This window comes from Panulirus ornatus, chromosome 11 (genome assembly GCF_036320965.1).
Source record: "Panulirus ornatus isolate Po-2019 chromosome 11, ASM3632096v1, whole genome shotgun sequence".
Classification (NCBI taxonomy): Eukaryota; Metazoa; Arthropoda; class Malacostraca; order Decapoda; family Palinuridae; genus Panulirus; species Panulirus ornatus.
The window spans coordinates 60,037,427-60,065,292 of NC_092234.1; the positions used below are offsets into that span (position 1 = coordinate 60,037,427).

The 27,866-nt window shown below is 46.0% G+C and overlaps 1 long non-coding RNA gene across 2 annotated transcripts in view; it reads left to right on the plus strand.

Moving 5' to 3' along the window:
- Positions 1 to 27,866, plus strand: part of LOC139751592 (uncharacterized) — a 139,318-nt gene that overhangs the window by 74,867 nt on the left and 36,585 nt on the right. Inside the window, exons 2-3 of one of the 2 annotated variants that reach the window (XR_011713373.1) lie at positions 12,444 to 12,518; positions 25,702 to 25,914. This is a non-coding gene — a long non-coding RNA (uncharacterized lncRNA). The remainder of the gene's footprint in view (positions 1 to 12,443; positions 12,519 to 25,701; positions 25,915 to 27,866) is intronic. The other variant, XR_011713374.1, reaches the window with a different exon arrangement.

Here is a 27,866-nt window from a genome sequence, read left to right on the forward strand (position 1 = left end):
TGTGATCCCTCATGCCACTCAGTGTGGTACCACGATGCTCTCTCTCTAATTCCCCATGCCACTCAGTATATTAACTGCGTCACTCAGTGTGATCCCTCATGCCACTCAGTGTGGTACCACGATGCTCTCTCTCTAATTCCCATGCCACTCAGTATATTAACTGCGTCACTCAGTGTGATCCCTCATGCCACTCAGTGTGGTACCACGATGCTCTCTCTCTAATTCCATGCCACTCAGTATATTAACTGCGTCACTCAGTGTGATCCTCACGCACTTAGTGTGATCTTCAGCTCACGCAGTTTGATCTTTATGCCACTCAGTGTGATCTCTCGATACTCACTGTGATCCTCATGCTGCTCAGTGTGATCTCGTAGCCGCTCAGTGTGGTCCTACGCCACTCACTGTGGTTCCCAGCCGCTCAGTGTGTCCTACGCCACTCACTGTGGTTTCCCACGCCGCTCAGTGTGTCCTACGCCACTCACTGTGGTTCCCACGCCGCTCAGTGTGTCCTACGCCACTCACTGTGGTTCCCACGCCGCTCAGTGTGTCCTACGCCACTCACTGTGGTTCCCACGCCGCTCAGTGTGTCCTACGCCACTCACTGTGGTTCCCACGCCGCTCAGTGTGTCCTACGCCACTCACTGTGGTTCCCACGCCGCTCAGTGTGTCCTACGCCACTCACTGTGGTTCCCACGCCGCTCAGTGTGTCCTACGCCACTCACTGTGGTTCCCACGCCGCTCAGTGTGATCCTTACGCCACTCACTGTGGTTCCCCATCGCCGCTCAGTGTGTCCTACGCCTCTCACTGTGGTTCCCCACGCCGCTTAGTGTGTCCTACGCCACTCAACTGTGGTTCCCCACGCCGCTCAGTGTGTTCCTACGCCACTCACTGTGGTTCCCACGCCGCTCAGTGTGTCCTACCCACTCACTGTGGTTCCCACGCCGCTCAGTGTGTCCTACGCCACTCACTGTGGTCCCACGCCGTCAGTGTGGCCTACGCCACTAACTGTGGTTCCCACGCCGCTCAGTGTGTCCTACGCCACTCACTGTGGTTCCCACGCCGCTCAGTGTTGTCCAACGCCACTCACTGTGGTTCCCTCAGCCGCTCAGTGTGTCCTACCCCACTCACTGTGGTTCCCACAGCCGGCTCAGTGTGTCCTACGCCACTCACTGTGGTTCCCACGCCGCTCAGTGTGTCCTACCGCCACTCACTGTGGTTCCAAGCCGTCTCAGTGTGTCCTACGCCACTCACTGTGGTTTCCCACGCCGCTCAGTGTGTCCTACGCCACTCACTGTGGTTCCCACGCCGCTCAGTGTGTCCTACGCCACTCACTGTGTTCCCACGCCGCTCAGTGGTGTCCTACGCCACCACTGTGGTCCCACGCCGCTGTGTGTCCTCCCACTCACTGTGGTTCCCACGCGCTCAGTGTGTCCTACGCCACTCACTGTGGTTCCCACGCCGCTCAGTGTGTCCTACGCCACTCACTGTGGTTCCCACGCCGCTCAGTGTGTCCTACGCCACTCACTGTGGTTCCCACGCCGCTCAGTGTGTCCTACGCCACTCACTGTGGTTCCCACGCCGCTCAGTGTGTCCTACGCCACTCACTGTGGTTCCCACGCCGCTCAGTGTGTCCTACGCCACTCACTGTGGTTCCCACGCCGCTCAGTGTGTCCTACGCCACTCACTGTGGTTCCCACGCCGCTCAGTGTGTCCTACGCCACTCACTGTGGTTCCCACGCCGCTCAGTGTGTCCTACGCCACTCACTGTGGTTCCCACGCCGCTCAGTGTGTCCTACGCCACTCACTGTGGTTCTCACGCCGCTCAGTGTGTCCTACGCCACTCACTGTGGTTCCCACGCCGCTCAGTGTGTCCTACGCCACTCACTGTGGTTCCCACGCCGCTCAGTGTGTCCTACGCCACTCACTGTGGTTCCCACGCCGCTCAGTGTGTCCTACGCCACTCACTGTGGTTCCCACGCCGCTCACTATTTTCCTCACGCCACTCATTGTGACACCCACGCCACTCAGTGTTATCCCCACGCCACTCACTGTGACCTCATCCCGTTCAGTGTGATGTTTGAGCCACTCACTCTCATCTTCACGTTACTCATTGTGATCATCATGTCACACTGTGTGATCCCCGTGTTACTCATTGTGATACTCACGCTTATCACACTGATCTTCACGTTACTCACAGTGATACTCACGCTACTCACAGTGATACTCACGCTTATCACAGTGATCTTCACGCTACTCACAGTGATCTTCACGCTACTCACAGTGATACTCACGCTACTCACAGTGACACTCACGCTACTCACAGTGATACTCACGCTACTCACAGTGATACTCACGCTTATCACAGTGATATTCACGCTTATCACAGTGATACTCACGCTTATCATAGTGATCTTCACGCTACTCACTGTGATCTTCACGCTACTCACAGTGATACGCTTCTCACAGTGATACTCACACTTATCACAGTGATCTTCACGCTACTCACAGTGATACTCACGCTACTCATGGTGACCCTCACGCCGCTCATTGTGCTCCTCATGCCACTTAGTGTGATGTTCATGACACATGTTCAGATCCTGGCGGCAGTAAGTGTGATTCTCACACCACTCAGTGTGCGCCTGACCCGTAAATCGTGTGACAGAAGGTGTGGGCTTAAGTTACACAAGCGTGAAATTCCTTTTCCGTTCGATCCTGGCTTGCAGCTGGGAGTCATGAAACATTTGATATAATACTACAGGTACAATTTCCAGGCATACTCACTTGGTAAGTGCGTGAAAAAGAAAAATCGTAAAATTTTGATATGTGTGCATCCACTCCTTCTGTTCGTGTTTATGAGAGACCAATGTTCAGAACTGAAAGGGAATAACTTCACGTCGTTTTCTTTCAAAAAAGTGGGTTTTTTTTTTTTTTGTTTTGTTTTTGTTCGTATATGATCGTTCCCAGCGTTCGGCAACAACACATGAAATATTCAGATCCTCTCTTGACCGGAGACTTCGGGTATTGCACATTATACTGTAACCTTCTCCTGCACACGCTCGTTGCCTCCTTGTGTGGAGATGCGAATGTCTGGCAGTCGATGCGAACAGCGACTAAGTCATACATTAGACGCAGCGGTTCCGTTTGATCAGAATCAAGAATAGTCGTTACGTACGTATGGTCAACACTTCGGTATATAGGGACGTCACTGTGACGAGAGGCTAGGCTCGCCACAACACTGTGTGTGTGTGTGTACGTGTACGGTCGGTGACCTGGGGAGGTGCACAGTGGCTTATCTCTGATAGGTTACGGTGACCACTCTTGTCACACGACGCGCTGGCTGGATGGCTGGGGGATCCAATTGCAGAAGTAGGTCGCATGGCTCGACACTCTCACTGACGCCCCAGCAGCAAAGCTCATCCCGTATATATATATATATATATATATATATATATATATATATATATATATATATATATATATATATTTTTTTTTTCAAACTATTCGCCATTTCCCGCGTTAGCGAGGTAGCGTTAAGAACAGAGGACTGGGCCTATTTTGGAATATCCTCACCTGGCCCCCTCTGTTCCTTCTTTTGGAAAATTAAAAAAAAAAAAACGAGAGGGGAGGATTTCCAGCCCCCCACTCCCTCCCCTTTTAGTCGCCTTCTACGACACGCAGGGAATACGTGGGAAGTATTCTTAATCCCCTATCCCCAGGGATAATATATATATATATATATATATATATATATATATATATATATATATATATATATATATATATATATATATATCCGACCTGGCTACAAAACACCATGCCATCCAACCCTTGTTATCTTTCACAACACAATATAAGAATGTTCTTACACATCACGATACAGTAAGTGTGTGTCACACTCGTCCTGTGACAGGGCAGTCCTCTAGCCGTGTCTGTCCACCAGAAAAGTGACTAAATAGTAATGTTGTTTATATTGTCTCCTCATGCTAGGTAGACCGTCTTGTTTTTTTACCTTCTTATTTTTTCCTTCGTATCTATTTGTGTTTTTCTGTGGATCAGCACTTAATCCTCACCTCTGACTCTGGGATTTGATAAGGATTAAGTTGGTGTGAACCATGAGGGCAATGTGAAAGGCCGAGGTTATATTTCGCCGTTACCTACGTTAGCGAGTAGCGCCAGGAACAGAGGAAGATGAGGCCTCATTTGGTCACATCCCTTCTCTGGCTGTCATTTGTAATTCATGGAAACCACAGTTCCCTATTCACATCCAGGCCCCACACACCTTTCCATGGTGTCCCCCTGCCGCTTCATATGCCCCTTTACACTCCTGGATGTTCCGATCTCGAACACTCTAAGCATTTTTCACTCCATCCTTCCGTCTTCAACTTGGTCTCCCCGCTTCTCCTTGTTCCCTCCCCTTCTGATACATATACCCTCTTTGTCAACCGTTCCTCACTCATTCTCTCCATGTGTCTAAATCATTTCAGCACACCCTCTTCTGCTCTCTCATCCACACTCTTATTACCACACATCTCTCTTACCTTATTATCATTGATTACTCGATCACACCACCTCACACCACATATTGTCCCGAGACATTTCCCCCACACACCACCCACCCTCCTCACATCCTCACCTACAGCCCATGCCTCCCATCCTCGCCCTGCGGTGGTGGTGTTAATGTTGGTTGTAGTTCTGGTAGTGGTTGTGGTAGTAGTGCTTGCCAGGAAGAATTATCTCGTCACACGTGATGTGTGGAGGAAGAAGCAGGACAACTATGGTCACCATTACTCACGATACACACACACACACACACACACACTGACTGTTGTGTGGGCACTACTCTCCCTCACGTCACACAACACTGTGAGTGTTACAGCAAGAGTGTAACACACAAGTGAGGATTTGATTTTAAAGATAACACCAGGATGGGGAGCAGTGATGACAGGAGCACAGTAGTGAGGGAAGCGTAGTACCTCACATGATGATGGTGTGGAGGGAGTGAGGGAAGGAGGACACAATAAGGCCTTTCCTCACCCTCACCACGGTGGCCACCGCTACTTAACAACTCAAGCGGTCGAGAAATGGCTTCAGATTTCCAAGTAATTTTTTTTTTTTTCATCCTTTATTGTATTTCCGAGAATAATATTCCTGATGTTTACAGTCCTCGTAAGATTTGGCTGTCTGAGACGTAGGGAAGATGGTCACTCAGGTGGGAAGGTTGGCTGTGTGAGTATATATACCAGTGTGAGGGAAAGTTTCTTGTAAGAAATGTTCACGGCTTACTACATATGTACATTAATTAGATCCAAACATAAAATCTACACAAAGACGCACTGAGTCCTGCGCATGCGCGAACTCATGACAAGGAGGAAGCTGGTCCATTGATCTGTGAGCGTCAGTGCTGGCTGAACTCCCGTGTAGGGTGTTCGTCGCTGCTGCTGTGGCTAGGCTCCCCGCCCACTCACCTCGGCAGATGATGCTCTTTTGCTCTCCTAAACTTAATGACATTTTATCACAGAGTCTAAGTCATTCCTGCCATTATGACTGAGAAATGAAAAATACACTTGTCTTTTCTTGTTTTTTCTCCTTGTGTTCATTCATTTCGTTACTGCTGGAGTAAACCATACGTTTAACCCTGCTTATGTATTTATTTGTTGATCTGCCAGCTCTTAATATCTTGCCTGTACCTTGCTCTTCCCTGTACATGATCACTAGGGCAGCCGCGTATAACGTCAAATGTCTGATATTTCCAGTCAGATATTCGTTAATGTTTCCCCGGTGATGTGCTCGGCGTGGCTGGATATGAATCACAGGTGACAGGTTAGGTTAGTGCAGCCGACTCACAGCCAACGCAGCCGTTCATCTCTCGTACTTTGGGACTCGCCAGTAGATATGGTACCTAGGATGAGGCGGGGGGATATAGCCACACACACACACACGTACAGCACAGATGGGAGTGAAAATGCGCCTGATATTGCTACACTTGTGGAGGCCAAATTCGCCGGGAGAGATGACATCTCAGCTGTTGTGGGTAACACGAGACCTGGGAGGACTCTGACCCTCTTAATTAGAGGAGTCTTATGTTTCAGGAGACACTGGAAGATGGCGCGTGCAAACAGTGCATAATGGGGTAGGGTAGATGTCGGAGTGGAATGTATGCGTAGTGGTGTTGATGACGTATAATCCCACAAAGAACTTGAACGAAGCACATCACATATACAATGATGAAAATGAATTTTAGGATGGTGCATGAAGCAGTAAAATAACAATAAAAATGTTATCAACACTATGACCAGAAATGGTACGGTATTAATAAAGGAGGATTTTGATTATAGATGGATGGACTGAGTGAATTTGTATTCTCAGGGGGACGGTGAGTCCTGGAGACACAGATACCACGAGTGTATACTGGAATATTTCCTACACGAGCATGTCCATAGATACACCAGGATGAGAAGGACCGATACACCAGCTTTACGAGATCTGATCTTCACCTACACGAGCGTGGAAATTGAGAAGGTCAGCTACACTACACAGCTTGGAAAGAGTGGCTATGTAATGCTTGAATTTGATCACGAGGTATATGAGTATTTAAGAAGAGCAGAGGTGTGATTAGTCTCAGATAGGACGACACATGATCGTGGATATTATAAAGAACTGAACAATTGCTTTGGCAACATAAACTGGAATATGGTGTTCAGCAGTCAGGAACTAGGGCAATGGGGTGGAAAGTTCTGTGAAATTTACAATGGAGTGGGAGCAAGACTTCCTTCAGCTTTAAATATAGAAGAAAGGTTGAGACAGAGGGAGGAGTGGGTCAATAAAAAATGTTAAAGAGCCTGGGAGCTTCACGATGTGCTAAGACAAAGATAAAAGCAGCACGTCGATAAGCTAGCATTTATATGGCATAAGAGAGCAAGAAGCGAGTACAGCAGGACCGAGAAAAGAGACAGAGTTAAAGACCAGTGGATAAGGCTAATGGATCCTAAGAGAAGATTTAGAGAGTATGCTATAAGGATATGCAAGGAAATGACTGACACGTTCAAAAGTGCTTTCAAGGTGGAAGGCACCAGAGCCGTAAATTGGAAGGTGGTATTGAAAAGCATTGGAAATTCTAGAGAAGTCTTAAACTGGATAACTGAAGGGTCTTGACCCAAATAACGCTCATGGCCCTAACACGACATTTCCGCGTGTGTTGAGGATGTGTGCAGAAACGCTTGACGACGCACTACATGAAATAGTGTTCAAGACGTCGCTGGAGGGGAGGTAATAGTGCCAGAGGGAGAGCAAACGTGCGTCCCTTTCTACAAGAAAGGAAGCCGGGAGGAGGCGCTGAACTATAGACCAGTCTCCTGACGAGTGCTGTCTGTAAGGTACCGGACATGATGCTAAGAAAGCAAATGGACAACTTCCAGCAGAGGATAAACTACCCAGGTGAGAGACAACACGGTATCAGCGAAAGAAGTCATGAGTAACAAATCACGTAGATATCTGCAAGAAAATGAGTTCTGTTCTGTTCCCGGTGGATTGCCTGTTTCTGCGTTGCCAGAAAGCTTTCACCACTGTGCCACGTAGGATGATGACGGAGAAGCTGGATATCCAGCCAGGATAGATTATGGATAGATTATCTTAGTGGAAAGGAACAAAGGACACATGTTAGGGCAGCCTTCTGGAAATAGGTGAAGGTTAACAGTGGTGTGCCGAAGGGTTTTGCTGTAGGACCATTGTTCTTCTTGATCGTGTGAATGATATGTCAGATGAATTGGACACCTGCCTGAACATGTTTGCGGATGATGCCAAGGTTGTGAGGGAGATAAAGAACGAAAAGAATTGCATCGACTTGCAAGGGTACATGGACAAACTCCAAAGATGATCTGATATATATGGTTGATGAAATTCAACCCTTGTAAACATAATGTAATGAGGTTGGGACACAGCATAAAAAGGCCTCAGTCTGAGTATTATCTAGCAGAAGATAAGCAGCAAGAATTTGTGTATGAAAGGGTCGTCAGAGTCCCATATGATAACAGTAAAGTAAATGAACCGTCTGCTGGCATATTATATATATATATTTTTCTTTTTCTTTCATACTATTCGCCATTTCCCGCGATAGCGAGGTAGCGTTAAGAACAGAGGACTGGGTCTTTGAGGGAATATCCTCACCTGGCCCTCTTCTCTGTTCCTTCTTTTGGAAAAAAAAAAAAGAACAGAGGACTGAGCCTCAGAGGGAATATTCTCATGTGGCCCCCTTCTCTGTTCCTTCTTTTGGAAAATGAAAAAAAAAATTACAAGAAAAGCGGGAGAGGAGGATTTCCAGCTCTCCCGCTTCCTCCTCTTTTAGTCGCCTTTTACGACACGCAGGGAATACGTGAGAAGTATTCTTTCTTCCCTATCCCAAGATATATATATATATATATATATATATATATATATATATATATATATATATATATATATATATATATATTTCCCGTCTGACTCTACTGCCAATGAGAGGGAGGGCTCTGGCAGTAGTAGAACCGGCCCTTCCCATGATCTTCACCTCTCTAATAGACTTGTCTCTTTCTCTATTCATTACATCAACATTTGCGGTCTCTATCGTAATCTTTCTTCTGTTGAACACCATCTGTCTCGCGTTTCTCCTCACATCCTACTTCTCTCTGAGACCCAATTGTCTTAGGATATTTCTACAAGCCCCATCCTCATATCTAGCTATAATCATCACTCACGATTTCGTTCCAGAGGCGGTGTCTGTTCTTATTCCAACATCAACACACCTGTTGCCCGCCTTGAGCTCCCAAACGTTAATGTCATTCTGGCTGAAAGTTTGTCTCCCAATTACAACTATTTCCATTTGTTTCACCTAATGCTCTCCTAATTCTACAAATGATATAACTTCCTTCAACTATTCAAACTCCTGTCATGAGGCCGTGACATTCTTTCACCTCGCAAACTCAGCTGCTCAACCCAAGAGATTTGAACGTTCAGTGTGGTGAATGGTCGAACTCCTCCCCTACTGATGGTTGGGGGTGGATGGATGACCTCACAGTCTTCATTCTCAGACGGTCTAGAGCAAATTATCACCCACCCCCCACCTATATTCCTGACTGATGTGATCACTCTCGTAACTCTGGATCTGTTTTTCACTTTCGCGTTGTAGATAAGCCAATTGGTTCATCTACCAGGCCAGCTCCTGATGCAGGGGACGGTGATCTGGTGTGGGGGAAGGGAAGAGAATGTGTATGTTATCTTTTTATTTCCTTTCTTTCGTACATTTGTGCTGTTTCCTGTAGGCGGGGTGGCATCGGGAATGGATATATATATATATATATATATATATATATATATATATATATATATATATATATATATATATATATATATACACACACACACACACACACACACACACACACACACACACACACACACACACACACACACACACTCACTCTTCCTGTGTCTCCCGCGATAGCAGAGTAGCGTCAGGTACAGACGATGTCATGGTTCCATTTTGCTTACGTCCATTTCTCCAGCTGTTTTGTGTAATGCACCGAAACGACAGCCACCTCTGCTAGCCAATAGCATTCGACATATATATATATATATATATATATATATATATATATATATATATATATATATATGAAAGTGAAATCGCAATTCATTAGGAGTTCAGATGATTATATTTAACATGTAATTTTCTACACATGCATCACTAAATGTTTCATGGAGACAATTCACTTCATCAGGTGGAAACGATTCATTTTTTTTTTCTAAATCCCAACACTACCACAAATATTCCGTCTCTCCTTACCATTCTCATATACACAGTGCCTCCACAAGACAGTGATCAGACATCCCTGCAGCTGCCCTTCTCAGCACACTTACATCCACAAGTCTCTCTTTTACACGCCTATCAGTTAATGTGCAATCTATAATGCCCATTGACCATCTCTCCTACTCACAAGCTGAGATCCTCTACCTCGGGGCTCTTAACGTTCACCTTAGGGAATGGTTGAATTTCTCCCATGTGGATGGTGGAGAGATTGAAGCCCTCGTGTTCTCCATTTTCAATGATTTAGAGAAAATTATCTCCCACCCGACCGATAATCTTGACCGCCGTGACCATTCTCTTAACATTCTGGATATGTTTTTCACCTCTGGTCCATCCCACTGTGGATACACTCTCTCTCTCTCTCTCTCTCTCTCTCTCTCTCTCTCTCTCTCTCTCTCTCTCTCTCTCTCTCTCTCTCTCTCTCTCTCTCTCCCGTTCTGACCCCTCTAACTATCGTCATATTGCTTGACACGTACCATTCCCAAAGTTTGGAATCCTTCCTCAACTCCCATATCTTTGAACACCTCGAAAATACCAGTCTTTTCTTTGATCACCAGTATGGCTTCCGTGAGGCGAGATCCACTGGTGATATTCTTTCCTATCTTACTAATGTCTGGTCATCATCCCTGAAAGATTTGGGGGAGTCTTATGTAGTTGACCTTGACATATCTAAGGCTATTGACAGGATGTGGCATTGGGGTTTCGTCTCTAAGCTCCCCTCTTTTGGCTTCCCTACCTCACTTTGCTCCTTCACTAACTCCCTCTTTGGCCGGTCTATCTCTGTGGTTGTTGATGGATCAGCCTATCCCCTTTTCTCCATCAACAGCGGTGTGCCTCAAGGTTCCGTCCTGTCCTTTTCCTCCCTTTATTTAAATGATTACCTCTCCTCGACAAATAATCCAATACACTCATACGCTGACGACTCAACACTGCATTCACCCACATCCTTCAATTCTGCTCCCTTTTCTTTCACTCGTTTTGACACAACTTCCTCAATAAACTCAGACTTGGACAGGATATCTCAGCGGGGTACATCAAATATTGTTAAGTTTAATGCCTTCAAGACCCAATTTCTACCCATCTCTCTGTCGAAAACTCCTCACAATTCTCGAATCTCCTTTGACGTTTCTGTAATACTACCTCTTGACTCAATGAACATACTTGGTATAACTGTAACATGCGCTCTTTCTTGGAAACCCCACATTACAGGAATATACGAGTCTGTCTCAAAGAAACTGGGTATCCTGTTTAGATGTTAAAACTTCTTTTCTTCTCAACAGTTACTCTGTTTATACAATGGATTGATTTGTCCTTGTATGGAGTACTGCTCTCCCATCTGGGATGGTTCTAGCGGTACGACTTATGAACTGTCCCAGGCTAACTTCCAAACTTGAACCTCTCGCCCTATGCCGTAATGTTGGTTCACTTTCCCTCTTCAATAGGTATTGAATTGGTTTTTACTCCCGAGAGCTGGCTGCTTGTGTGCCCCCACCACTAGCTAGACCACGCAATACTCGGCAGGCTGCTGCGTCATATGATTATTGTGTGGCCATCGGCAACTCAGGGGTGGGCCATTTTGACAAGTGCGCCTTTTCCTACACGTTGAAGCTTTGGAACTCTCTACCTTCTCTTGTCTTTCCCAATATCTATGACCTGGCATATTTTAAAAGACAGGTTTTTCACTTCCTCCAAAACTCGTAAAAACGTTCCCCTTTCTTTCCTTTTTTCGTTTCATAATTCTCTCTATATCTCAATTAAGGCCCGGCCTTGATTTGGACTTATGTCCGTGACTAGAGCCTTCAACATGAAAAGAAACATGCTTATACTTGTTTATATCCCTCTTTTTAAACTAGGTATTCACAATCACCAGTCTCTTTTCAGAACACAACTCCACAATCTCCTCACCATTTCCATTCATAACACTGCATACCCCATGCGCTCCAATTATACCCTTAACTGCCATATTACTTACCATAGCATTTTTATCATCTGTCTGTAATTCCCGGTCTCGTGCATCAAAACAGATGACATACTCCCTCAGGCGCTCCCGAAACACTTGCCTACCATGATCTTTTATTTCATGGCCAGGTGCATGAGCACCAATAATCACCCATCTCTCGCCATCCACTTCAAGTTTTACCCATATCAATCTAGAATTTACTTCCTTATACTCAATCACACACTCCCTCAACTCCTGCTTCCGCAGTAGTGCTGCTCCTTCCTTAGCTTTAGTCCCCTTCTCAACCCTTGACTTACTCCTAAGACATTTCCAAACCATTCTTCCTCTTTCCCCTTTAGCCTTAATCTTTCTTTCACTCAGAGCCAGAGCATCCGAGTTTCTTTCCTCAAACATACTACATGTCTCCCCTACACATTCAGGCACCCTAGTCTGAGCTTTCGAGGAGAATGAGCACTCCCCTTCTGGTTCCTGTTTCCTCTTGCAGAAATTGAAATACAAGAAGGGGAGGGTTTCCAGCCCCCCCCCCCCCCCTTCCACCTCCTTCCCTCCCCCTTTAGTCGCCTTCTGCGACTATTTAGTTGCTAAAGACTAGTTAAAGACCATTGTATATTTAACATTTACTAGTTTTCTGTTTTTCTTTCCAGTTTTCCTGTTGCGTCGTGTGCTTCGCTTTCCCGGTAATCTCGCAGACGTCCTTGACGATGGTATGGTTGTTGGAGGTAAGCCAGAATGATGCGCAGTAGTATTAGCCCGTTGTTCATTTTTACTGCGGTTTATCACATCAACTATCACGTTGAGAGTAACGTTGCTACGACGTTGCCTCTTGTGAATACTTGACAGCTTTCCTCTAGGGCTATATTCTCCACCTCATATTTATAAGACTTGCGGATATATAACACGACACAGCCTCTCTGAGCACGGAACTCTGGCAACGTATACACACTATGTTGCCTACAGACTGGGCAGCAGGAAGCAGCCAGCCTGCGTGGAGGGTTAGGTGACGTTTGATTCCTCTGCTTCATCCTGGAAAGAGACGTTGTTTTGAAACTATTCGACGTATAGCGAGTTAGTTTGCCGAATGACTGACGACGTGTATACGAAACGACGCATGACGACCAACTCATACCGGGGACACTCTGTGTGTATATATATATATATATATATATATATATATATATATAGAGAGAGAGAGAGAGAGAGAGAGAGAGAGAGAGAGAGAGAGAGAGAGGCAAGAAAGAAAGAGAAAAAGAAGAAGCAGAAATACGGTGGACGAACAGTATTCTTCGTCCGGGCAGGAAACTCACCACTTGGGAATTTTATGAACCCATCCCTCACCCCGGCCTTACTGAGTGCTGGTGGTGACCACTGGGGCCTGAGGACCATCCCTCACCATCCCGGCCTTACTGAGTGCCGACGACTACTTTGTTGACTGAGTGCATTGTTCTAAGTGAGATATGGCGGGGGGAGAGAGAGAGAGAGAGAGAGAGAGAGAGAGAGAGAGAGAGAGAGAGAGAGAGAGAGAGAGAGGTGTCTCTCCCACTGTGTTGACTGAGTAAATGTTCGTAGTATGAGGTGAGGAGGGTTAGGGGGTCGGAGGAACGCCTTTTATTCTTTAGGGGTTGTTCTCATTATCAAGTAATTACCTGTTTGTACTGTGCTGGTAGCACGGTTTACACTAATGGGCCCGCCCCCCATCTCTTAACCCCTTTCTCTCTGATGTAGTTTCTAAAAGTAATGTATACTTTTCGCATTTATTATCCCTCATTCAGTGTACTTTACTCATTCATCAATCATATGCTGTAGAAGTACTGCCTTTTAAGTATTTTTTTAAACAAGTTTCTTTCTTGATTTCATGTTATGTCCTATGGTTGTCCTATTCTTACATCCTTCGAAAACCTGTTCATTGTTTACGTCATCACTTTGATTTACGAACTTAAGGTCTGTGTTCAGGTCACCCCTCATTCTCCCCTGTTCCAAGGAGGACAGATTAAAACTTATAGCCTTCCCCTGTAATTCAGTTGCCTTAATTCTGGTACTGTCTTTGTTGAACATAGCCTCTCGTTCTTATTTAGGTGCAGTGCTCAAACTTGGGAGTTTTTTTCTGGCTTAAGCTTATATAAGATATGAACAGCTTGCTGAATGATTACTTTAGTCACAAACTTGAATATGATTCTAGTATTCGCCAGCAGACAGTTGGTTTCTTTAACTACTCTCCTGATGTGGGACTCTGGCAGCAGATTAGGGTCTATGGCGACTCCCAAATCCCTCACACACAGATTCCTGAAGCTTATTATCTGTTCGATGATGTTCATATCGAGTCCTTCTTTCACTGTGACTCATCATTATGTAATTACTCAGGTTGCATTTCATGAAACATGGATCAGGTCAGCTCTGGAGTCTGGTTAGGTCCCCCTAACGTTGATGAAATCTACTTCGGTTTTACTCCTTTTAGAACCATTGCATCGTCTGTAAACATGCTCAGCTGGGAGTTCATGCCTTTTGGCAAATCCTTTACTCAGATCAAAAAGTGCAATGGTCCTAGAACAGAACCCTGCAGCACTCTACTGGTGACCTTAATCCACTTAGAGAAGGCTTTCCCTCACTTATGTCCTTTGTTCTTTTCCACAAAGATATTCCTCTGTCCATCGAAGCCGTTTCCCTCTTTTTCCTGACTCGTGATCCAGTTTCCTGCGCGTTACAGTGTCAGTTGCTCTTTAGCAGTTCAGATGCGAACAGTCCAACTAATCTTCTCTTTTCCCCAATACTGAGAAATCTTGGAGAATCTAATCTTGGAGATAATCTAGAAGGTTCATCATGTACGACCTCTTTTTCCTGGAACCAGGCTATGTCTCAGGTAGTTTCTCCTCTGCAGGAAGCCCTCCCCCCTGTATTCTGGTAATGGTTTGTAGTACCTTACAGATCAGGTTCATTAGCGAGACCGGTTTGTAGTTCATTGCCTCCGTCCGGCCTCTCTTTTTCATAAAGAGGTGTGACGATTGCTCTTTTCTACTGCCATAGTACTTTGCCTTTCTCCATCGGCGTCTTGAGCAGTATTTTATGAGGTGTATCATGTGCACCTGCACACTTCTTCAGCACATAAGGTGAAAATTCATTGGGACCATGAGGCTGGGATGGGTCGAGAACCTTCAGCCTTCTTTAATATCTTTTCTAGTTGTCTCAGTGATATCTTAAGACCTCCTTCTCATGCTATTTCATTGATGTTAGAGCATGTAGTTCAGGTCTGGGTAAGATGGTAAAGTCAGCTGAGGTAAAGTGACATGAAGTTTGCAGGGTTCCAGTGCTGATGATGAGGAAAGTGTGAGTTGTAGTGAGGTAGGTCTTCCGTGGGAGAGTTGCATGGATGCTGGGTCTCGAGGAGCTTCTGCAGAAGAAAGGAGGCGTTAACAGGGTTTTAAGTAACTCTTTTTTTCTTTTTTGCTGCAGAGGGCGTAGCCAAAGGTCCCGTATATCAGTCAGACGCTGGGGAAGGGCTATGGCGATCTGCCACAGCGGTCCTGACAGAAAGGCAAAAGCCAAAGCAACATGAAGGTTACTGGTGAAGCACGTGCTGGGCAATGAGGCACTACGTGGTCCCTGCCAGTGGAGAACAATGAGCTAAAGAGTCACATGGAGGACGTCTCCAGGCTTAGGCTTACCTCCATGTCCTTGAGCCAGTGGACTAACTGCCTGACTAGACTGATGCCCGTTTATGGATGAGGCAAGATGAGTCATTCACGTTGACAGTGCTAATTGTGTGGGCGTGGCTGCCAAGCCGATCAATGTGGGTTCCTTGAGGATTATAGACTTCCCGTTATGAAGGTCTCTGTCGTGTATCTGCTTAGTACCTTGATCTATGACGTGTCTTAGGTCACTTGGGGTCACACGAAGTCACGTCATATGAAGGTGCATGCAATATCGTAACCCGATACTCAGAGAGGATGAAGAAATTTGTAGCTTCACTCAGAGGAGGCTGGCTGCTAGCGACAATACAGCTCTTCTTTCAGTGAATGTAGATTGCCAGGAAGGATGAGGGACTTCAGTTCACCCTGTCCTGAATGACGTCAGATTTCAAACCACCTAAGTGGACACTTCTCGTGGATTGACTGACTGACTCCCTGGATTGACTGACTGACTCCAAGTTCCCATGAAAGGTAATAGATAACCCGGCAGCCTGAGCGACCTGAGGTTAGTTTTCTATGGGAGATCATCTCTAACCATGAGACTACTAGATCAACGTTCCTGTGTCGGGTTGAAACTGACTGAAGTCAAGTTCCTAGATGTGTGGGGCTGATCTCTCACCCTGGCTCGACCTAGGTCAAGTTCCCAGACGGGATACTGATTTTATCTCCGAATTTCCTGCCAGGGATGATGGACACGCTTCATCATCTGTTGACTGAGCCCAGGCTCCTGCAGATAGGGCTCCAGCTCCGACCCTAACCTGACTGTTGTCAGGTCCCTCACTAGAAGCAGGAGACTACCGCTCACTCTGGGTTGAGCGAGTATAGGATCCTAATGAGATGTGGGCAGCCATTACTCACCCTGGACTAACTAAATACAGTCTCCCCCTAGTGAGACGTAAGGGACCGCGTCGCCACGAGGATGTCATGACCTGTTATGTCTCCGTCTGCAGGAGGGACAACATGCCATCTTTGCTCCGTCTTCTTAGTTTCTGTATTTTTATTTTTCTTACTAATAATCAGCGCCTTAACTCTGCCTGACTCGTACAGGTCAGGTCAAAGGTCAGTAGTGTCGAGAGCAAAGTGAAGATGCATTTGATGAGGATGAAGAAAAGATGCGTTTGTCAACGGTGAAGTGACTTTAGGTATATCGATGGGAAAGTGAAGATGTGTTTGTTGAAGGTGAAGTGAAGAGGCGTTTGAAGGAGTGAACTGAATATAGGTTCACCAAGGGCGTGCTGAAAATACGTTTAGTGGTGTCTTCCTCCCTAGCGCTCCTGATGATGGTGATGTTGTTGCAGAGGGACAGACACTCTGAATTTTTGTTCTTGAATGCCCCTCTCTCCTGCAAGGTATACTTATGAATGTTGGCAGGAGGAGGGGTAATGTGAGCAGTGTTTATTGATTTATGAACTACATAGAACAGGGGCAATATAAGAAGAGCTGGTTTGCCACAATAGCATCATAACTATGAGAGTTTCTAGGCTTGTTAAGAGAGAATGTGATCTAATTACCATAAGTGAATAGTGTAGCTCTAGATGGAAAGAACAAATGATTGCTGGGTAGTTTAATCTGGTTGGTAACAGGACTAACGGTTGTGTTGGTAGTTTAACTCAGGGTGGTAAAATGACTGTATTACTGAAGAGTCGAATTCTTATTGACTAATGATGTGTTGGTGATGGGAAGATTTCCCATCGAGAGATGATGTCAGAAGATGAGGGAGATGAACGGACCACAGAGCAGTTAGAGACGCTATTGACGCCAGCCACACTCCCCTGTTGTGTCACCACTTGTGTGTGTGGTGTAGCTGGGTGAGTTGGAGCTGTCCCCCAGTACGTCCTGGACCGGCTTGGGGCCGTCACTTTCTTTTCAACCTTCCTGAGGTCCAGCAGTGGACGAGGTACTTTGTAGAGGCCGCTCTGGAGAGGCCGGGTTTAGGGAAGCTGTGGGACGAGAATGTTGCTATACAAAGGCGAGCTTGAGAGCAATACCTGGTGCAAACTGTTGGTGATGGATAGTTTATGATGTATTTCGTAGCCACAAGGGCTGCTCTACTCTGTGCTCCTCTCATTTTAAGGTGTTTGGAGGTTGTATTTGGTGTGGATCATAATCTTTCGTGTTTGTAGTTCAAGTTAAGAATCCACCATCCCAGTGTTACTGGATGGTTAGGTGTTCAACTTCTGGGCTGGCATCGTCGTCAGCTGCGGTGTGTCAGGTCTTCAGGAAAGTCAAGTATTGTGAGTCAGTTTGTGTCAAGTTATTCACTGGAATGGAATCTGTTTATTGGTTAGTGTTGCTGTTACTGATCATTGTCCCCAGAATCTGTTTTGCTTGTTTTCAGATCTTATCATCAGTCCTACTTGTAGACTTAGCTCCATTGCTCGCTTCTGTCATGTAGAGCTTTCCCAGTGCTTGTACACCTGACCCAGCATATCTAACCTAAGTCTTGCACACTTGAACTAAGGCTTGTACACCTGACTCAGTACCAGAGCACCTGACCCAGGGGTTGTACACCTGACTCAGGGCTTTTACACTTGATGCAATAATTGTACACCAGACCCAAGGCTTGTGCAACTAAGCCAAGGCTTGTACATCTGATCTAGTGCTTGTACACCTGACCCAGGCCCTGAACACATGACCTAGTGCTGGAACACCTAACCCAAGGCTTGCACATCTGACCCAGGGCTTGTACACTTGACCCAGCGCTCGTAAACCTGATCCAAGACTTCTGCACCTGACCCAGAGCTTGTAAACCTGACCCAGGGGTTGTACACATGACTCAGTACTTGTACACTAAAACCACTGCTTGTACACCTGACCTCGGGCTTGTACACTAGATCCAGTACTTGTAGACTTGAGGCAGGAGTAGCAAGTAGTGAGATCGAATGACGTTCCTTTCATGACAAGGAAGACCACCTGCCACTCTGGCTCACCTGAGGTCAGGTTCCTACGCGGGGTATGGACCACCTGTCACCCTGGACTGACATGTCACGTCCCTAGGCGTGGTGGTGCTGGCCCCCTCCCGTGGGTTGACTGAAGCGTGGTCCTGCTGTGCTGTTCTTCCCACCGGTTCATGAAGGTTTTAATGTCCCATCCCGTCCTCCTCTATGACCAGATATGAACACAAGAACTACTGTTGTGCCTCGCTCACACACACACACACACACACACACACACACACACACACACACACACACACACACACACACACACTGCCACACCTGATCGAGTTCGCTCGAGTAAGTCTCTCGCTAGAAGGCGCCGTGGACGCTCGGCCTGTATTCTCTGGCTCGTGGGCGCTGGTGTAATGGTTTATGCTCCAGTCATTCGCTGACACTGTAGTAACGTGGATGAAGGGCGTACGTCATCTTGTTTGTAAAATTAAGGAAAACACAAACGATGGCTGCGAACTGGGTTAGAACAGAAGGTCTTAGCGTTTCACACAAGTAAATTATTGTACCGTAATTCAGTGCGTTGTAACGTTCTTGTGACATACATTCTAATTTATGCCCAGAAATCCCACCCCTGCACACACACACACACACACACACACACACACACACATACATTTATTTCATCCAAAGAGACCGAGCCGATGCTGAGTTTTTCTCGTACTGTCATTAATCTCAGTCATGGTTGCATCACTTTATCCGCCATCCTCACTGTTGTTGTGTCAACATTCTGGTGTTCTACGACCAATCGTATTTTTCGTATGCTCAACAGTTTCTGTGTTGTAGATTCTACGGAGCTCTTTCTCCTGCACTGTCTTGCTCCGCCGACACTACACACTACACACATATATCTCAGACAGCATCTAGTCCACTGTTATCACTTCAGTACGCAGCTGACGATAACCTCACGTGACCATATGTGACCTCCACCCTCACACGACGGTTTCCACAGTGGGTACACACATCTGACTTCCGTTGTGGTAGCTTTGTGATCCTCCAGAGGCCCAAGTTAATGAACTGTATGACCACATTCACTCAACTTGCCTCTCAAGTATCCCAGCAGCAGCCACCTGCATCAGTCAAATGGGTTCTTGGGCACTGAGGTGGGTCTGCACCTGAAAGTGTCTGCCATGCGACTCCAAGCTTATCACTCTCCACCACGGATCCTGTGGGGCCTCGTCTCAAGTACTGTGACTCCTACCTCTTTGGCAGGACTCCCGTGGAACCTCACCATGGCATGTGTCGGGAATCAGCTTAAACTACATCCACGTCTGCAGCACAAAGCACAAAGAACAATCACCCATGGACTCAGGACGTCAGCACGCTTCCTCCCTTCTGCAGAAGTTCCACACGACCCGGTATCCACACAGCTCTTCCGCAGAATGTTTGCCTTACCTCCTGCGTCTACGTCAACGCTAAGGGAACCTCGTGACTCCTGTCTCAGCCAACTTTCAAACCTGATCCCACACCACCAGTAGCACTTACCGCCTGAACTACACTACTCTGTACTCATCCAGTATAGCAGTACGTTGCTGTTACTCAAGCATCCGTACATCTCGCTCAGTTCGTCCCTCATGCACAAGAACATTGACACTTACGGACATCAACACCCACTAAACTCTCATCACCACATGGTTTCCATGTGGACCAGTGGTCTCATGGAATCAGTCATTCCTCGTCGTGACAACGTCCTCTCACAAACACGACCTTGGAGATCACGTCAGTTTTACGCCTCTGACCTCTGGAGATCACGAGGTCATCACTACCCAAGTTAAGTCATGGTCGTTTTCCGCAAGAACGGTATCCGCTTCGCCCCATCCACAATGTGACGACTGGTCTCAGGTCTTCTTCCCCATCAACACCCGGCAGGAGCACCTTGCAAACCTCCTCTGACCAGATGTGCTCAGCGTCGCTCACCTGCGGTTCGTTCCTCCGCCGTGCTGTCACCGTATTTCGCCCTCAAGCCTGACGTGTCCTCAAGTCTCCAGTTTCTACCGAGGAGGACACGTCTCTCGTTTTGCCCAAAGCCGCCAATCACTGCCAGACGACCCAGTAAACGCCAGCGATGCACTTCAAAGCTCTGATGAACTTGTAAGTTCCTCTGCGTCACCTGTCTTGTCTGATAGTGGTGACATTTTCTGATGCAAAGTTGGAGCTCCCGCAAGAATACTGTAACAGTTTCAGATTCTCCTCCCGGCTTGTGTACAGTTCTGACTCCCAACAGGAATGGACCCACTCCACAGTCCACCACCACCACCACAGGTTCTCGTATCCTCAGCCACACGGCGAGTTTCACCATCCTCGTGCATCGTCCTCGTCCTCGTTATCTCGCAGCGGGCGGCGGTCACCTTCTTCTTGCCTTCCTATTTCTCACTCGACCAATACTTTTCACCGTCCAATCAGGGTCATGACCTACGTCCTGAACATGACTTGCATCTGTCTCAGTCGCTGTAACGCGCCTCCACACTCTCCTTACCCCTCTCCATCCCCTCCCTCCTCCGTATGTACATGGTACAAGAGAGACGTCCATGATCTACTGTACCATGATGTAGCACCTACACTTGGCTACACCAGACTCGAGTCCCAGCAGACCTAACACTCCCAGGACGTCGGAGGTAAACCCGCTCTCAGGACAGCGCTTGATGTCCGACGTCATTACTTATGCCATTTTATCTCCATGTCCAACAGATTCTGCCCGTTGAATGGTTTGTCCCTCACTGTCATGGGTGATGATGACTTCCTCGTCACACTGTGACTGTTCATGCACTCTAGATGGTCCATGTGTTCATACTTCATGTCTTGATGTCCCAGACTGACCCAGATCTCACACTGACGTTGAGACATTACGGGAAATGGATCCAATTTACTCTCTCAGAGTCTTACTCTCTTCCTTTATCACATCTTTGTCATTGTCTGCCACAGAGACATTTCATCTCATCTCGACCAGGCCAGTCGCCTCCCCCTGCGCCATCTCCCGCCTCATGTGCGCATGTCATTGTTCAACTTGCCTCCTCGGCAGCGTACCAAAGCTTTCAATTACATCCCATTCCAACCTCAGAGCGAGGTCTCGTGTTTCCCTCATATCAAGGAACTCTCATTCGAAAATTGCATCTCGACAGTGGTCTGCTTTGACATATCACTACGTTTGGAAACGAGCAAAAGAAAAGGACAACTTGTTCCCACACCTCATGATCCTCACATCTCCCATTCCCACGCTTAACATTGCCACAACGACTCACTTTCCTACGTCTCACCATCCTCCGTCTGATCCTCTCACGTCTCATACTCCCGACTCATACGTTCTCACGTCTCACGTTCCCACGTCTCACGTTCCCACGTCTCACCTTCATGACACCTGGAAAGGCCTTACCTTATCATCCGTCCAGCACGGGTACAGTACCAATGGCCTCACATGACAAGAGAGAGAGAGCTCAGCATACTCTGTGGATAAACGTTGCTCGTGAGCGGCCCACGGAGGCAGTGCGAATGCCACAGTATACCAGCCTAAAGTTATGACCATCGTCCTTATGAACCAGAGGTCCACCTCGATATCCTGAAGGGGAACCAACACTACCGATCCAGAGAATCGCCAGTTTTTCCTCTTGTTTGATTGATTTTCAACATCTTATGATCCGGACGCCATACGTGATGAGTCTACAGAATCTGTTGCTGTAGCTTCAGTAACAACATGAGTTGAGGACGTCACCACTTCAGCCTTCATACGATGGTTCACTCCTCAGCTACTCCGTCCCCGCTGCTCTCTATAAACCGTGTATCATTCAAAAGTACAATACAGTAGCACATCACCCGCTAGTACTGTACAGTAGCACATCACCCTTAGTACAGTACAGTAGCACATCACCCGCAAGTACAATACAGTAGCACGTCACCTATTAGTACAATACAGTAGCACATCACACGCCAGCACAGAACAGTGAAGCATAGCCCAGTTATACAGAACAGTAGCACGTAATTACTGTAATCTAAAGTCTACGATACACAGATCTGTCGTAGATATCACACCGTGCTTCTTATGCTCATATCTTCGTCGTCTAGTATCTTAAGTCTCCCCACGTGATGATAACCTCTTACTTCTGGTAAAGTATGTTGACACTCGTCGTGGCTAATGTGGTATTATCATTTCTTGGACGGGGATAGGACTTTCCATAAGCCAAACTCTTTGTTTATCTGGACATCTTGCTCTCCTGGAGGCTTATATGACGTACGGGGATCCTCATATGGTGGCGCTGACCTGGCACTTGTACCACCCGCTTCACCAGGCAGGATCCTCAGGAGGTGGTGACAGTGTCGAGGGAACACTTCACCAGGCAGGATCCTCAGGAGGTGGTGACAGTGTCGAGGGAACACTTCACCAGGCAGGATTACACGACTTATCTCGCGTCAAGTTTGTGTCCCTCGTTAAAGTCCCATCGGCCTGATGCCCTGATATCAGCTCCAATTTTCCTCGACTTTAACTTCTCTGTTCCTGTATCTTAACTCACCAAATTTATACTTTCTTATCGTCTCAAGACGTTTTACACCTTACGTTTGTCTCATTCTTCTTCAGAGTGTAAATAAGTGTTCAGTGTGAGGTTAGAGTGTACATGCGTTAGTTATGTTTGTAAGGTATCTTTCAAAGTAAATACTGTAAATAATACATGTGATATAATATATATATATATATATATATACAGTGTAGATGAAAGATGGTTCTATTACAGTGCAGAATAGGATGATCCTAATACACTGTAGAACAGGATGCTCTTGGTACAGCGTAGAGGTATGATGTTATTTGTACACTGTGGATTGGGATGATTCTAGTACAGTGTACAATAGGATGATACTGATACAGACTATAGTAGGATGATCCTTGTACAGTGTAGAGCAGGATGATCCTGTTAGTAGGTAGAAAAGGATGATTCTGGTACATTGTAAAGCAGAATGATCATGGTACAGTGTGAAGGTATGATAGTCTTAGAACATTGTAGAATAGGATGATTATAGTAGAGCGTAGAGTATATTTTTCCTGATACAGTGTACAGCAGCATGATCTTGGTACAGTTTACACTAGGATGATACTGCTACAATGCAGAGGTATTATTGTCTCAGTGTATATTAGCTGGATGATCCTGGTAAAGTGTAAAGTAGGACTGTCCTGGTACAGTGTAGAGCAGGATGATTTTGGTACAATGCCAAGCAGGATGATCTCGGTACAGTGCAGATGTATCATAGTCATGGTACAGTACGGTGTAGATTGTTCTTGGTACAGTGTAGAGGTAGGGTGATCCTGGTACACTGTAGAGTATTATGGTACAGTGTAGAGTATTATGGTCCTGGTACAGTGTAGAGCATTGTGGTACAGTGTAGAGCAGTAAGTTCTTGGTGCAGAACCGTCATGATGTAGCGCAGAGCATTATGTTTGCAGAGCAGTGAAGAACACCTGGGTGTACAGGGGAAGAACTGAGGAGACCTGATGTTGTATGGGGAGGTCATCTGCTGCAGGAGAGTCAAGTAAAGGTAGATCACCACGTTGTGCTGGAGGCGCGGAGATCTAACAGGAACAGACGAATGGAAAACACATGTCTGATTTAATTACAGCTGCCGGATGCCCTGAGGGTGTAGGATGTAGCCACAGAACCGTAAAGAAAAACGTTAACTGTGTGTATATCATATTGTCTATAAAGGTATATTCTCACTTGCTATTATCAATTAGTATCATTATTAACATATTCGCGTCCAACCGTGTTCTATAGCTGTACAAATAAATCAACTGATGCTCACTTCTCTATATTTTTTCATTTCCCTTGATTTGATACAGTAATTTCAGGTTACTTTATCTTCTGAACTTGAAAAGATATCTAGAATCATACGAATTATATTGTCAGACCAACTGAATAATTGGAAGACTTCTGTTTTAATTACTTCCTGAGAATAAACGATTCTTATGATGGGGTCATTGTAAACCTACGAATCATTTGGTTTATTTCAGACTGACTTGATTATTTTTTGGTTTATGGTGTTTGGTTTCGTTCTAGTTTTGCATCGTCTGTGATACAGTCGACTGACCAGACGTGACCCATGTAGTCTAAACGTAGCCAGATGAGGGCGTTGTGTACAGTGACTTGATGTGTCCTTCATTCAATTGTTTATGTTTCTCGTGATTTCACTTTAACTTTTGTTTGCTTATTCATCAACAACTCGGCATTCCTCTGGATATTTTAGGTATTGTTTCCATTCTTACACTTACTGGTGGCTTATCAGACATTTAATATTTGTGTTTAATATTTCTGTTCCCCAAAACGCAATACACTGCGTTAAAATTCTTTTGCCATGCCTTTCACTGGTGTATCAATGCATTTAAATATATCTGAATTATCAAACAGCCTTCCCTTGTTTGGCTTTTATATTTCTATTCCCAGTCGTAGCAATATATCAAAATTTTAGATGGATGATCGTGGTGCAATGTATTGCATGATCCCAGTACAGTGTAGAACAGGATGCTCTTGGTATAATATAGAGATCAGATGATCCTGGTATCATGTAGGGTAGGATGAATGTGGTGCAGTGTGGAGTAGGATGGTGGTCGTGGTACTGTATAGCAAAGGAATAATGTTGGTGTAATGTCGAGGTAGGATGATCAGTGTACTGTGTACAGTGGGATGATCCTTGTACATTGTAGAGATAGGATGATCCTGGTGCAATGTAGAGATAGGATGATCCTGGTATAGTGTAGAGATAGGATGATCCTTGTACAATGTAGAGATAGAATGATCCTGGTGCAATGTAGAGATAGGATGACCTTGGGCCTTGATTTGCCATGTTTCGACTTGTAACGCCTCTCACTGGTATCGACTTACTTAACTATGCCTCTGCTCGCAACAAATTTAATAATTTGTATAGTTTTTATGTTAAAGTATGTCATCATGATGTGAAGTTTACTGTCCTTATCTTGGATTGTACGATGATGTCACAGCAAAATACTATTCGATCTTTATCACATGAACTTGCACAATACGTTCGTTTATGTTCGCTTCTACGGTAGGTGCAGTCATTCCCAGATTTTTGGCAGGAATGTTAAGCATATCCTAAGGGTACAGGACATGAGGGAGTTAATCTTGAGGTGAGATTAGAGGGGCTTAGGAGGTTTGATACTGGATCAGAAGTTCATGGTGTGGAGTCCTCTCTCAGTCTCCTGAATGCATTAAACAATCAACTTTTCATAAGATAATGTATCAGGATGTTTTTGACTAATCGTGTTCTTGTGTATATTTCAGTGATGTGACGGCAAGATGCTCTTCCCATCGCTCCCCACCAGCTGGTGTGGTGGATGACTTGACCTGGGGTTCTCCGGAGGACCTGAAGATTCTGGCTTGCTACAAGGTCGACCGAACAAAGACTCAGGTGCGCCACACTGCTGACATTGGACTGCTTTTCCTAAAGGCTTCAGCCAACTCCAGCTGAAACAATGACTGAATCAGAAGGTTAAGGTATGACGTAGACAAACCTGGCCTCCTTCCTCTCCCTCCCAGTAGCCCTCATTTCACCACCTCACGCTCTCATTGCCACGATTTTGCGTGAGGTCCGCCAATTATTGTCTGCACCGCCTGTGATGTATCAACAGCTGTCTCAGCGGACGACTCACGTAAGTAGCACTAGTGCTCATGGCTTTCCCTCCCAATAACCCTCAGTCCGCACCATCACACTCCAGCAGCACCTAAAGCGCCTTATCATACCATTTCAGTGAAGTAACATCTTTTTGTGTTTTCATTAGATATTGTATAGCTCAGGTGATGACGCGTTGTGGTGCTGTGTGTGGATGCTGAGCTAAATTTCATTTCAGTCGTCAGGGTTAAACTGGCAAGGTTTTTGGTCGGGATCGTAACTACCTCGTAACACAGGTTTCACTGGTTCGACTTACGACGATTCGACTTACGAGAGCTTGTCCAGGATGGTAACCCCGTCGTAAAGTGAGGGCCCCCTCCCCCCAAATGTACATTACAGAGGTAGGGTGATCCTGGTAGAGTGTAGAGGTAGGATGATCTTGGTAGAGTATGGAGGTAGGGTGATCCTGGTAGAGTGTAGAGGTAGAATGATCCTGGTAGAGTATGGAGGTAGGATGATCTTGGTAGAGTGCAGAGGTAGGATGACCCTGGTAGAGTATGGAGGTAGGATGATCTTGGTAGAGTGTAGAGGTAGGATGATCCTGGTAGAGTATGGAGGTAGGATGATCTTGGTAGAGTGCAGAGGTAGGATGACCCTGGTAGAGCGTAGGGTTAGTCTGGCAGCAAACCTTTGACCTTTTCGTCGATTAATATTTGATTGTTGGGTAATGTTTATGTGCGACATGTATTTGATGCTATCCAGATGGGTGTGGAGATTACATATTTGGAGAAACTGAGAAAGGTGACCATGTTTAAGGTGTGTGCCGCAGAACCATGAAAAATAGATTCATTCCCATTTCTTTACAATTTGATAAGACGTAAACACGTTTGAATTCATATCTATATGTCTTCAGTCAGTTGGAATCAAATGACATTATTTCTGTGGAAAAATGCGAATTCATTTTTTTTTTTTTTTTTTTGCCTTGGGTGTAAGCCTTCAGTGTCGGAAAGTTGATATTTATGATAGTATGGTTGTAGCCATGCCTTATTCATCGTCATATGAAAATGATAGATTTTCAGAATTGCTGGCCTTAACATCAGCTGCCCTTGACGTCAGTCGCCTCAACATCAGCTGCCCTCAACATCTTCATCGCACCGACGCTGAACATCTCTTCTCGCCTCACTGTGGCTAGGTTGTCCTCCCTGGCAGGATCAGAATATTGTGTGGGTTATGTTGGAGGTGTTACTACAGCATGTGTTAGCAGTGGATTACCAGGGACAGGAAACAGAGGGAGTGCATCAGATCCTTCTAACCTGGATTTGGACCTGGAGTTGGTTCTAGTGTTTGTGGGTTTCTTTCCCAAGAGAGTCGCCAGAGTGCAACCTGAGAGTGAACCCCGACTACATTTTCCCAGTAATCTTCACTGGTTGATGACCACCTCTTTCTACGAGGTTCTGTCATGGATTAACAACTGGAGTGAGCAGACCAGTTCCAGCCGGCATGAAATGTGTGACTCGTTCACTGACATCCATTAAGGGTATTTGTACATCAGTGTTGCCAGATCTTAAAGCTGTTAAGTACTGCTGCTGCTGCTGCCAGGACCAGAATGTAATCATGCTACAGCAACGTATCCCTTGAGACTGTGTGCAGCCAGTTGGTCTGAAGCAACGGAGACACCTCCAGCTGTGTTGATGTTCAAGACAGCTGGATCTTAAACTAATGAAGCTATGAGGACGTCACGGGGCATCATGAACCCGATGACCAAAGGTACAGAAGAATGAAGACGTTTCGTGTCTGCAACCACCAGGACGGTGCGAGTCTCGGTGTGTGAAAGTCA